This window comes from Opisthocomus hoazin, chromosome 7 (assembly GCF_030867145.1).
Source record: "Opisthocomus hoazin isolate bOpiHoa1 chromosome 7, bOpiHoa1.hap1, whole genome shotgun sequence".
In the NCBI taxonomy this organism is placed as follows: Eukaryota; Metazoa; Chordata; class Aves; order Opisthocomiformes; family Opisthocomidae; genus Opisthocomus; species Opisthocomus hoazin.
In genome coordinates this window covers 49,668,902-49,682,546 of record NC_134420.1, presented here as the reverse complement: position 1 = coordinate 49,682,546, position 13,645 = coordinate 49,668,902, and the positions used below count along the sequence as shown (strand labels likewise).

General features: G+C 48.5%; 1 protein-coding gene across 1 annotated transcript in view; it reads right to left on the bottom strand.

Annotated features, from left to right (window-relative positions):
• The window catches only part of NRXN3 (neurexin 3), a 1,053,133-nt gene extending 1,042,883 nt beyond the window's left edge, over nt 1-10,250 (bottom strand). The window contains exon 1 of the mRNA XM_075425785.1: nt 10,157-10,250. The gene's annotated coding sequence lies outside the window, so the exon portion shown is untranslated. The remainder of the gene's footprint in view (nt 1-10,156) is intronic.
• Between the last annotated feature and the right edge of the window lie 3,395 nt (nt 10,251-13,645).

Genomic DNA, 13,645 nt, shown 5'->3' with positions numbered 1-13,645 from the left:
AAAAAAGTGAAAAGAACCAATAATTTAAAATTTATTTGCTTCATGGTCTGCAAAAAGATCGCAGTGTGTAACTGGACGTAGTAACAGAACAATTCAAGAAAATGGCATATCTCTCTCCCACAATTTAAAAGGATATTAAGGTACTTGACTGCATCCAGAGGACAGCAACAAAGCTGTCGAAAGGGCTGGAAGGCATGTCCTACGAGTAGTGGCTGAGGACTCCGAGTTTGCCTAGTTCCAAGAAAAAGAGGCTGAGAGGCGACCTCACTGCTCTCTACAGCTTCCTGAGGAGGGGAACTGGAGAGCGAGATGCTGATCTCTTCTCCCGGCTATTCAGTGACAGGACATGTAGGAATGGTTTCAAAGATCCACCAGGGGAGGTTCAGATCAGATACTAGGAAACTTGTCTTTACAGAGAAGATGACCAAACAGCGGAACAGGCTTCCTAGAGGGTTAGTCAATGCCCCATGCCTGTCAGAAGCATGTGCACAATGCCCTTAATAATATTCTTTAGCTTTTGTCTGTCCTGAAGTTGTCATGCAGTTGGACTTGGGTGATGATTGCAGGTCCCTTCCAACTGGAACTATTCTATTCCATTCTCAGATACATGAAGCCTTACTTTGAAGGAACTCATAATGCTTTGATAAATTATAACTTTGAACTTTCAGTGGATGGAGAAAGCGATGATTAGTATCAAAAACTGGTTTGATGCATTCTGGGAAAGAACTCCAGACTTCTGCTTCTTAAGTTAATACTGAAGGACCATCCTCCCTGCTCTGCTGACATTCCATACTGCTGTAGTGATGTTCACCGGTCATACATCAGCATGACCTAGCTGAAAAGCAGCTTTGCAGAGAAGGACTTGGGAGACCTGGCAGACACCAGATTGAACATCAGTTAGCAGTGTGCCCTTGCACAGTAGAAGGCTACTTGTACCCTGGGCTGCATTAGGAGTGTTGCCAGCAGGTTGAGGAAGAGGATCCTTCCCCTCTACTCAGCACTGGTGAGGCCAAACCTGGAGTACTGTGTGCAGATCTGGACCCCCCAGTACAAGAGACAGACATAATGGGGAAGAGTCCAACAAAGGGCTACAAAGAGGATTAAGAGCATCTCTCATACAAGGAAAGGCTGGGAGAGCTGGGACTGTTTAACCTGTAGAAGAAAAGACTCAGAAGGGATCTTATTAATGTATATAAATACCTGAAGGGAGGGTGTAAAGATGACAGAGCTGGGCTCTTTTCAGTGTTGCCCAGTGACAGGACCAGAGGCAATGAGCACTAACTGAAACACAGGAGGTCCTGTCTGAACATCAGCAAACACTTTTTTTAATTGTGATGGTGACCAAGCCCCTGGCACAGGTTGCCCAGAGAAGTTGTGGAGTCTGCCTCCTTGAAGATATTCCAAAGCCATCTGGGGGTGGTCACCTTTTCTAGGTGACCCTGCTTGAGCAGGGGGGTGGATCATATGACACCCAGAGGTCGATTCCAACCTCAGCCATTCTGTAGGTTCCACCAGCCATCAACAGGTCAAAAATCTTCCTAGAAAAGAGTTGCTCCTTGGCTTAATCTGCTCCTTTTCAAACATGTCCTGATGCTACAGCAGATCCTTCTGTAGTCTGATATTGCAGATGATGCACAAAGGAATTTAGCAGCCAGGACAGGTTCCTTCACAGGACAATGCTGCCATTTCACTTATTGCATGAACTGGCGAAGATCTTTGCAAGATTACTTTAATTCAGACTTCTGCAATGCTCAGAAAGGTCAGGCAGGTTATTCCCTCCTTTCCATTATTTCCCAGAACTAGCAAAGGCAGAAAGCACAGCGGTCAAAGTAATTCAAATCAAACTGTTTAACGCCATAAGAATATATTGCTCACATCAGCAGAGGGGTTTATTCCATATAAGATCTGAGACTACAGCAAGGACTCTTATCTTCCCTATGCATTCCTAACACCTGGAAGTACAAAAGGAGGGCAGCATAGCCTCCCACTGGCTCTTCCAGTCTAATGAACAGAAGAGAGTCCAACCAAGCAAGGGAGGGAGATATCTCCATCTTGTCTCACCTTCCAGTGCTCTGAGGATCAGAAGAGAAAATGCTAAATGTGCACATCACAATCTTACACCCATGTTCAGTGACTGACTTATCCACATGCAGTAAACGAAGGTCAGTTCAGCTGCCAGGTATCCGCAAGTAACGAGAGCAAGTACACCATTATAACTGGTGTCTTAACTTGCACCACAGCTTAATTAATTTACAGATGTGACAGTAACTACAAGAGTAGAAAATCAGGGGAGTGCCAAACTGAACAGAAAGCCTCTTGAACATTAACATGCCTTGAAAAAAAATATCTCTTCCAATTTACTTTTTAATAAAAAATGAAGTATTTTGTTACTTATATTTCATAAGAGAATAGAGTTCACTACCTTGTAATTCTCTAGCATGCATCAGTTGAAAACCGTGCAGTTACAGAAGAAACAGGATTGCCCCTTTAGATGAGTGAAGGATTCTAAGTGAACAGGTTTTTCCCCAGCCCGTTCCTTGCTCGCCTCCATGACTGGTCATGAAGACAGCTGACAGAAGGTCCTTCCACATATCCCTTACCAGATCCCGTTCCTTCACACTCCATTTAGTTTCTGCAGTTCAAGCAGATTCTTTTTTCCCCTGAAATCAATGTTTAATTAACACATTATTGGAAAAAAAATGGGCTGCAACAGCAGACTGAAACAAAGCCAGCACCTCCCTGCTCTGCAGATGCAGCCAGTCCCATCAGACAGTTACTCCACTGGAGAGTTCTTCCTCTCCTCATCCTCCTTCAGCTGCCAGCAAACTTCATGCTCTTGCTTAGTTACCTTCCTTTCCATCCCCATGGGACTCTTCCCCTCCTTAGAAGTGGTTCACAACAGCAGAAAAGACAGAAAATAGAGGGAGAAGGGGAGCAAGTGCTCTCTCGGTCACCTCACTGTATGACCGATGCCTCACCTTTAATCCTGCCATCCTCATAGGAGCAGCACACCGATTCCCCCCATCAACACAGCAACAGGATCAGCAGCACAGAGGAAACAGGACAGTATGCTTTGCCACGAGCAGAGGATGCTCCCAGGGTCAAACTCACAAATTCTGGGACTACGTGCAGCTATATGTACCCAAAGGCAGTGGAGAAGCTACCGGCAGCTTCAAAAGGTTTACATCATACCTCCCCCTATCCTCATCAATTATTATTCTATCCCATTCCTTGGCTCTCATCCGGCTGCTGGGAGGTACTTGGACGCAGCAGATGCTGCAGCACTGTCAAGGGCATTACGAGGCAGGCCTAGGCCTTGGGCACCCTCCTGCTAAACACACAGGCACCCTCACTACAGGGTTGGTGCTGCGGGCAAGAGACAACAGAGTCCATGAACTCCCGGGCTGGAGTGCCCTAGTTATGAAGGGAGACTTCAGGATCTTTGAAAGAGTCTAACTATCCCAGCACTGTCATTCCCAGCATCCAAAGCTACTAACGTTAATTAGTTCCCATGATGTGATGGATGACAAGCGGCAGGGCCAGGAATGACACAAGCAGATTGTGTTTGAAATAAGCCATCCCTCACCATCAAGGGCAGAGGAAAGGAATTCAGAAAGGACAGGAGCTGAGCACACTGCTGAGAGATGACAGGTATACTGACAGAGCCCCCGTCATCCCTGACATCACCTTCCCAACACCTCAGCTCACTCCTGCTGCCAGCAGACAAGAAACAGGCAGGGGAGCACGCCTGGGAAAGAATTCAGGCACAGGGCTGTGAGAGACAAGGGGAAAGCTCTAAGAGACACGGGGAAGCAAGGCCGATGAAGGGCCAATCCGCTCTGTAGCAAGGGGCCACATTTCAGACAGAGCTGAACTTCTGCTGGCTGTGGGCACACCTCCACCACCCTCTGCAAAGCCACATGGTGATGCCTGCGGCAGCCCGGAGTCCTGAGAGGCTGCAGGCTTTAGCCGAGACAGAGGGCTCTGCCAAGCTGGCTGCGTGGTGTACAATTCCCAACAGCTGTCCACAGGGCTCAGAGAGCACCTTTCTCTGTGAACGGCAACAGGAGAAATTGTATGCCCACCTTCCCTTAAGGAAAAATGCAGGATCTTTTGACACCACTGGCATATTTCCACTAGGAGTCTTACTGCGCAACTTTTCAAGCATGCCGCTACAGCGACACCACACTTCATCCCTACTAGACCTCAGTAAAACCATACTCCAGCTAGCTCAACCCAAAGTCATGGCTCTTCCATGCAAAAAAAAAAAAAAAAGAAAGGTACAAACGCAGGGCACTAAAAATGCCATCCACTTCACAAAACAAGGAGAAAGGCAGAACAAACTTCTCCCATGCTGTCTTTTAACAACCATGTCTTGGTGTGGCTGCTTGGGTTGGTGGTGAGAGGTCAAAACACCATATCTTTGATTCTCAGAGTCCTTAACACCCATTAATTGCCTTTGTCCATGCCCACGTGAGGAGAAACCAAAGAAAAGAAAAAGCAGATGACCCGAGTCAAGATTATGTAGCGTGCTGGTTTCAAGAAGCTACCAATCCCTCCAGCATCTCGGTTTCCGAAATGCAAAATATCTTCCTCATCACTTGCTGTATGAATTAAGAGTCAGCTCTGCTAGACTGACAGACTCTGCTATTAACAAGAAGAGGGGGATGAGGGGGAGAAGACAGCTGACAAAAACTTCCAAAGCTTAACCAAACTTTGGGTAATTTCTGGCTCCAGATGCATTGGAAATAGTCCCAAAATACAGCCTGTCTCCTCTTTGTGCTGGTAGGGGCAGGGGCAGAAAAAGTTAGATGCATTTTGTTTTTAAATTAAACACCACGTCTCTTGAATTATTGTCAGAGGCCATCTCTTCTCCTGGCTTTTGGTCATCACAAAGCTTCTGGCTCCTTCAAGCTGTTCCTGGCCAGATCACTATGTGTTCTTATTCTTGATACAGCATACCACAGCTCAGCCAGACATCCACCTGCACATGCCCAGAGCACAGAGCTGATGAACGGGCAAAGGAAAACAGGTCAGCGAGGCAAAATATACTTCACTTCTCAAGACAGATAAACTCAAGAGCCCTGGAGGAGGCTGCAGAAAACAAAAGCAAGTTCAGTAGATCCACCAAAATACCACTGCTGCTACAACAAGAAAGGGACTAAATTCTCCCTTCCCAGGAATATGCCAGACGATCTTGTGCAGTTTGAAGGTGTCCTCCTGGTTGAGAGTTTAAACACAATCCTAACACACAAAGAGCTGTCTGCACCTGATGGCTTGGTAACTTGCTTGAAGAGGGAGGAGGCGTACTTGTTTCCTTTTTGCACAGGGACTCAGTCTTAAAATCTACCATCATCGCTACCACAAATTATGTCTGGCACCACCTCTCACCCCTCAAATGCTCTGCAAGAACCGAGTTCCCCTCTCACTTCAAGGGTGCAAGTAACGCAGGGTCAGGAGTAAGTTCCAGCGCTATGTGACCTTCCCTCTGCTCCATTGGCTGTCCAAGCTTGAGGAAGGACAAAGCACCACAGTCAGGGACTGGTGAGCTACAAAACTCACATTGCAATCGTTGAAGTTTACCTACAATAACACTTTTTTCCAACCTTTTCTATTCCTGCTAACAAGTAATTCATAAACAGAGGGTCACTGCACCATGAGAACACACCAATACCTTACTCGCTGGGGAAACGGAGGAACCATAAAACCAGGGCCCACCTTGACCCTGCAGGGCACCAGGGAGGCAGTCTCCAGGGGAGAATGGGCACATTGGCCCTGCAGCATCCTCTGCAAATTGCTCAGCTGGACACTGCATCATCTTCGGCAGCAGCCACGACTGGTCCACAGGCATAGGAGCTGCAGAACGACAACCTTTCTGAAGGGACCAGGGTAAAGGGGAGGGCAGGGAGAGATCAAAAAGTAAGTACTGGTGAAGCTGGGCAGCTGAGGCAAGATTGGCTCCAGTAAGCACAAAGCAGAGGAGTGGGGAAAACTGGCATCTCTCTGGGCATCACCCACACCAACAGTGTGGGGCACTGGACACGCCCCTGCCCTATCTTCCTGGCTGTAGGTTACCATTGCACCTCAAGGTCAGAGAGAAAGGAGAAAAGCAAAAGGCAAACAATAATAGCCCTGGACAGATCTATTTATTCAGCTTCTGCTACTGCTCCATGAAGTGGAAAGATCCAGAAACATGGAGACCTCAGAGCAGGCGCAGCCACACGCAGGAGATGAGAAGCAGCGGCTGGCAGAACCGCAGGAGCACCTTCCTCCCCCAGCTGCCCTCTGCCTGGGTGCAAGCAGCCCGTGACCAAGAAAGGAGGTCCTTCGCACCCAGAGAAGGGGGTGCTGAGCAGGTCTGCGAGCCTTGGAGAGGGTCCTGGCCTGCCTGAAACCCAGAAATAGCCTCCCTCTTGCTGCCTCAGCTCCCCCCCACCCTACGCACCAGCCACCTGCAGCCAGCCGCTGAGGCTTGCCAGGTCCTTCACAATGTTCTAGCTGGGGGGGAAGAAGGAATGGACTCTCATCATTCTTTGCTCTCCTCCACAGCCTTTTCCCTGCTCTACTCAGACCCAAAAAGCCATAGCTCTCATGCACATCCTACAAAAGAAGCACAAGGAGCTCTCCCCCCTCCACCCCCCAACTCAATTCACCACCCTCCAGCCTCCGGCAGGGACGGCATGGAAATGGCAATATTCCTGTATCGTCTGGATCAATGGTATGGATAAGCTCAAAGAGGGCAAGGGAGGATGGCACGGGAAGATGAGGCAGGAAGGCTTTGTTTGGTCCTGGCTCCAGTGCAGCCCACCCCCTCTCTCCAGCGCAATGCCCTCCAGCTCGGACATGCAAGGAGGCGTTGGGAAGGGAGGGGGCCTGGGGTGCTTATGAATTTTGTTTCCCCCATCAAGGGGATGGCTCACTCCCCCGAGCATCCCTGGCTCTGCCGGAGCTCCCTGGAGTAACCTTTATTCTAGTGTGTCGCAAGCATGTATTTCACGGATGGTTACACTGAATCATTATCACCAGACATTCATTTGACCAAAATAATGTTATTAGCATTGTCAGGTCCATTCCCCCCCCGCCCCATTCCTCCCTCCCCAGTACAGACACACACAGTCCCTCCAAGCCCCAGGCCCCTGCCATCCACATCGGGCACACCCCTCCGCGACACAAAAATCTCATGATGTGTGACACAATGTCCGGGAAAAGAGAGCGGTGAGATGGGCTGGCGAAATGGATGGACGTGCCTTTGGCATTTACTGCGCTCCCTACCCTCTGCCAATGTTTATCAGCCGCACGCACACATGCACAAAGACACACACACACAAAAACGGGAATTAAATCACGGCCTGTCCTAGGTACGTGACTAGAGGTGTACGAGCGTGTGCACGTGTGCCCAAGCTGCGGTCACAGCCCTATCGGCAACTCGAATCTGCATGGCATGAAGCAAAGGTCATCGTGCCACTGTTGTGATGCACTAAAAAAAAAAGCCGCAGAGCCATCAGGATGTAACACAGAATTTTCTCGTCAAGGGACGAGAAACCTTCAGGGGGGTGGGGGCTGGGAGGAGGAAAGCGGGTGTGCGGATGGGGGGGAATGGAGGGAAATGGCAGAAAATCGGGAGGAAAACGAAGAATACAAAGCTCCACTTCGCTAATCCAAGAGAGACAATCCGTCCCTTCCCCCCTCTCTACGCCCTCCCTCCCCCCGAAATGTTGGTGCAGATGGATTTCTGTATCTTGGTTTTGCAGCAGTGGGTCTAATGACTCCCATACCAAACCCCCTCGCTATGATAACCCCTCCCACTATTTTTTTTTTTTTAGACTGGGCTGAAGAATAATGTGTTTTTAGAGATAACGGGTTTTATGAAAAGGGAAGAAAAAGGGACGCAGCGCAGACATTATGCGAATAAGCTGCTCCCCGCATCACCCCCATCTTTCCCCAACCACACATCCCGATCTCACTCCCTCCCGTCATTCTCCAGCCTTCCCCCATCAGCTCCCCCAAGGAAAGGAAAAAAACCCACAACACGATCTGGGGAGCCGATCTCAAAATCCCAAGCACTAATCCGCTTGAATTTGTTCTTCCCCTTATATAAGCAGCAGCACATCAACATGTTCAGTGGAAACGCAGCGTAAAATGAGGCCAGGCTACAGCCATGGAACAGGGGTGATATCGGCAGATATCGCTGCTATCGAGAAGCCATCACCACCAGGATGATGAAATCAAGTATTGGGCTTTATTTATTTATTTTTCAACACTTATTCTAATTTTGTTTCGTTTCATTTTGGTTTTGTTCTACTTCATTTTTTAAAGGACAAAAGTGAAATAAATAATTAAAAGCCTAGAGACATACCCCACTGGAAGGTGCCCGAATGCTCCAGAAAGAGAATCCTCACCTCCTAACTCCTTTTTTTTTTTTTTTCTGTTTTTTTTAATTAAATACAGTCCTGTTGCTCCCATTATCCCCAAACTTCCATTGTCCCCAGCTGCACCTCCCTGCTCCCAAAAACGAGATACTTTGTTCGAGTGTTTAAGAAACTGCCAAAGACTGAAAGCAAACCGATAGAGAAATGGAAAATTATGTATATACAATAATCTCGTTCGTTCAGCTGATAAAGCGCGTCCAGTCCCAAAATCAAGAGCAATAATCCCTGCAACCTCCTCCCCCCAAAATACTACTAAGCCTTAGATAAACTTGCCCAACTTAACACCGATGACCATTTTAACTTAAACCAGTGACAGACGTAACACCCTTCTGGTTCACGTTACAATTAGTAACTATCATCACGGCAAACAAAACCTTTTGTGATCAATTTTTCTTCCACCTAGTCAACATCTCTCTTCTACTCTTTATTGGTTTAGTTAAGAATTCACCCCTTCAAAATATGCAATAAGCAGGTATTGGTGAGCGGTCGTTACAATATCCACCTTTTTAGGAGGGCTCCGAGCTTATCATGGAACAATTGTGTGCAGTAAAAAGATACAGGAGGAACAATTAATATTTAGGAAAAACAGAAATAATTCCTTAAAACTATTTGCAATGAAGCGTTGAACGGTTTGACCACGGAAATGTAGAAAGAGAGCTTGGAAAAGCGAAAGGCTGAAAGTGTCCTTTTTATAAACAATTTGATGCTTTTAGCCTGGTTTCTGCCTCCCCGATCCTTTGGTTTTTCTGCCGCTGATCTCACGCCTAATCTTTTTTATTGTTTTATTTGGGGAGGAGAAATCAGGAACAAAAATTTTTGAAAGAGAAAGATTTCAATTTTAACAAAATGCATCCTCAAAGAGCAGTGGTTAAATATGTTACTTCCTAGCTACAAAAGGCTGCAATTAAAATAAATTTAAAGAGTAAGCAAAAGACAAGTCACCTGCAAAGCACCAGAGTCAGTGCCCTTAGGTAGGAGAATTACATCACTCCCTGGCTGAATGATGTTTTCTTTTAAATTATAAAGCAGGTGGATATTTTTTGACAGGAAAAAAAAAAACACACAAACCACCACAGTGGTTATTTCACATACATCTTGCACGAAGAAAGCATTGAACCAACCTTTAAGGTCACTGACTGCCTGAAAACCCACAGCAGTCGCTCACGGTGGAAGTTTTCAGGCAAGACGGCTACTAAATCATTAATACAAACAAATGGAAGGCGGGGAGGAAAAGCGCTACTGTAATAGATCCGAAGACTTGGAAGAAGAAAAAGATATTAAAGAAAAAAAAAAAAACTTTCATCTTCAGCCCCTCTTCTTTCCTCATTAATATTTTTTCGAAAGATAAATCCTTAAGCTTTAATCAACCAGCAGGCTCTCTCTAAGCGTCTCCCTGCTGTAACTCGGCGTAGTGTCTTCTTCTTCTTCGCGAAGCCCCCCCATTTTCCACTCCGAAAAGCCCCGCCGCGGGAACTGCGATTTCCCCAGAAGTCGGGCGAGCGGAGCCGGGGCCGGAGCGTCCCCGGGGGTCGGTGCGCGCCCACTCCGCCCGGGCGGGCAGCGCCAGCCCCGCCGGGCCACCGCGAGCGGGGAGAGGGAGGGAAAACGATCCGAAACAGTTGTCGTGAGGGGGGTCAGGAGAAACCCACCCGCGGAGCTGCGCGGCGCCGGCCGGGCGGCCAGTCCCCGCCGTGCCGAGCCGCCCCCCGCCCGCCGCCCCCTCTCACCTCCGCAGCCGGGCGGACGCCGGCCGCCGCGCCAACTCGCGGCTCGCCTCCGCCGCGGGGCAGGGGGCTCCAGCGTGGCCCCAGCCGCGGAGGCTGGCGGGGGTCCCGGGGAGGCTGGGCTGGGCTGGCGGTGCCGAGCCGAGCCGCGGGCGGAGCTGCGCAGGGCTGAGCGCGCCGCGGTGCCGGAGCAGCCCGAGCCCCGCACACGCCGCCGCCGCCGCCCCCTGCCGCCGCGCCCGCCCGGCCCGGCCCCGGCTTTTAAAGAGACCGCGGGCCCGCGCCCCAGCCCCCCGCCGCCGGCCGCCCGGCCGCGGCAGCGGGCACGGCCCCGGGCAGGAGCGGTAGGGCTGCGCCGGGCTGCTCTTCCCGCGCCCGCGGCGGAGCCGCCGCCTGCCCCCGGGAGAGGGGTCGGAGGCTTCCCTCTGCCCCCGGCCCCGTCGGCGCCCGCCTCGCCGGGCCGGCTCAGCAAGGGGGTGGGTTTGGCCGCCTGGTCCCGGCACAGCCGGTGTGTACCGCCGCTAGCCCAGCAAGCGGGGACCTGCCGGCCGAGCCGGAGGTAACGCCGCCCTCGGACGATCACCTCCGCCATCCCCCCAGAAGCCTCGAAGTTCACAAAGATTTTTCGCTTCTAGCTGAGAGTTTGACCCAAGCCTGCTGGCTATTTCAAGTCAGTTTAGACACTGCCTGTTGCATTTAAACCAGCCACGAAGCTCCCCTGTTACCTGGGACAAACCTCTCTCACTTTTTATCCGCTCCCTTCCTCGCTTGTAAAAGTGGAGGCGGTGGAACTGACAGACACCACCGGCCGCGCTGGGGTCAGCCTTTCCTTCAGCGTGTAGATCCTAAATACGGCTATTTATCATTTTATCACCACTAGCACAGTAAGCACGGTAATTCAAGGTACCTTCTGGGGGGAACGTCTATGCAATGTTTTTTAATGTGTTATCACGCTGAAAGTCCACCTCAAAGAGGATTAGCAGGCAGGAACATCACGGACGTGAAGTGCACACAAACCCAAAAGTGAGAAATCTAACCTTCTGGCCCCTCTCTCCAGACCCTATGATCCTGTAAAATTTGCATACGATGCTCATGCTGCAACACCAGACACTTAGCAATGCGTTTGCCCTGGGGACAGACTGGAAAGCTATGTGCCTTTCCTTCCCCTTCTGATCATGTATTCAAAGGTTTTTGTCTTTTTCTACATTTTGCATAGCAGACAGACTACTCACAGCACTCGATAAATAATAAATAATAATTATTTTATACAGTATGTATTGATCACTTTGCCCACTATCGAAATGCAGCTGTGTCTGAGGTGGATAATAGCCACACAGAAACACTAAATAATAGTTTCAAGTAGTATTAGGAGCCCCCTGGGAAGTTTCTCTGGAAAACAGAGTCCTTCACATCCCCTAACAAATTCAGATACATGCACAGAGGGGATAATGGAGACCTATTTCAACAAGGTGGCAATGGTCCAGCAAACAGGCATCTTCCCAACCCAAAACCAGCATCCCAAGAGCAAGAATTTATCCCTTTAGATGTCTGTGCACAGGCAGGTTATTGTTAAGCTTCCTGTTTTATATGGACAACATAACAGCAGTGAGAACTATCAATCCCTCCTCAGGGCATAGGATTAGATCCTGGTCTCAATTACTGTGAAGAAAATCAGGTATTACTTTGTTTACTTCAATAGTTAACTCCAGATTTAAAATGTGCAACTGGCAATAAAATCTGACTTCTAGTACCTTTCTTCCCCTGCTGATAGTTCTGGCAATCTAGCATTTTGTAGCTTGCAGTTTATCAAAGTAATGATTTGATGAGGTAGCCATCTGAAGCTGCACCACATCTGCCCCTTTGCTCTCCACAGTCTTCTAAAGACCATGTACGTACTTGCATCATATTTTGATCCGGCTGCCTACCACCAGAGTATCTGCCATGTAAAAATCAATGACAACAGCCCAGTCTCCACTTCCAGTTGCGAGCTGAGCCTCTTCAGTTTGGCAGACAGAAAACAGCCTGTACCCCAAGAGGAAAACAAACTAACAATGGCAGCTTACAGCCAGCTTAATCACGAAAGGCAAAGTGAGCCCAAGAAGATTTGGGGAAAACAAGCTAGTTTGCATCCACAGGCTCTTCTTTCAACTCAAAAAAGTAAAACCGAGGACCCCCACATATGAAATGTTTATAAACCAGAAAGAGCGATAGGAGACTTTGTCTAACTGGGGAGCTATATATTCAGAGTGCTATATAAGAACCAAGGAAGATAACAACTACGTTGAAAAAATCTTAAAATCTTACTGTGCATAACTCGGACACATAGACCTCTATTTCTGAAAAATTGTTACAGTAAGGCACCAAAATAGAAGACATAATTTTATAAATAGGTAGAGAGTAGTGAGAAAATATTAGAAGAGCGGGGAGTTTCTTTAAGGTTGCAAGGCACGTCTTTACTGGAGTGTGGAGCAAAACAGAGGCAAGAGGAAAGCAGCACAGCACAAGGAGTTGTTCTTTGTCCAGCAAGCAATACTCCAGTTGCTCAATAGGGGAGTGGATTTTTCTGACTAATTCCTCTAATTCTTTCTTTCACATCTCTAGCTCTAACCCTGCAGTTTGCAAACAAGTTGTATGGAGAGGAAGGAAAAAAATCATTACCTCAGCGAGGCTCGCACCAGCCGCCTCTAGTACTGCTCCCCTCCCCGGCATATGCTACTGGCAGTGCGGCGAGGCTTTCAAAAACGTATGACATGCTCTAGATAAAGCATTTTGTCCCCGTCTATAAGATGATCAGTAGATACATCAGCCTCTTCTGGCATCTTCATTAAGAAAACAGCCAGTTCCCTTTCCAAGGGGCCTTGTAACTCAGCAGTGGCACAGATTTATATACCTGGGCACCCGGCCGCTGCCTCCCGACTTAGGCACTGTGCTCTCTGCTCCCACCATCCGAGAGACCAGGCAAAGGCAAGCACGCACAGGCATGTAGACATATTATTCACCTTCTTTTGCTTGCTCCCTTTAGAATAAATTGCTAAAACTCTTATCAGGCTCATGCGCTTGTTGTAACCAAAAGACATAATGCTGTCAATAAACTGGGGCAGTTCACTTGGTGCCATTTTCAATAAACTGCAAAATGGGACTGTTCAAGGTTCTTATTCTGCTCTGAGATCTGGACTTGCTAATTCGGGGCAGCAGCTGGAAAAGGCTCTGGAGACAGAACAGACAGGAGTTAGAGACATCATCCATCATGTCAGGAGGTCCAAATGCTGCAACACAAGATCTAGAAGGCTCCATCTGAAGTAATGCCCCAAGTATGGCAGCAGAGGATGGGAAGAGAAGCTGCACTGAGATATAGTAGAGCATAGAGAATAGTTTCCGGGGCTTTTCCCTTAGGTTCTCTCAATGGCATTCACCAAATCCTTGAAATCAAGAATTTGTATGGTGCTGTTTAATGGAAACGAGGCTCAAGGGGACTTTGCCATTGAAACAGTG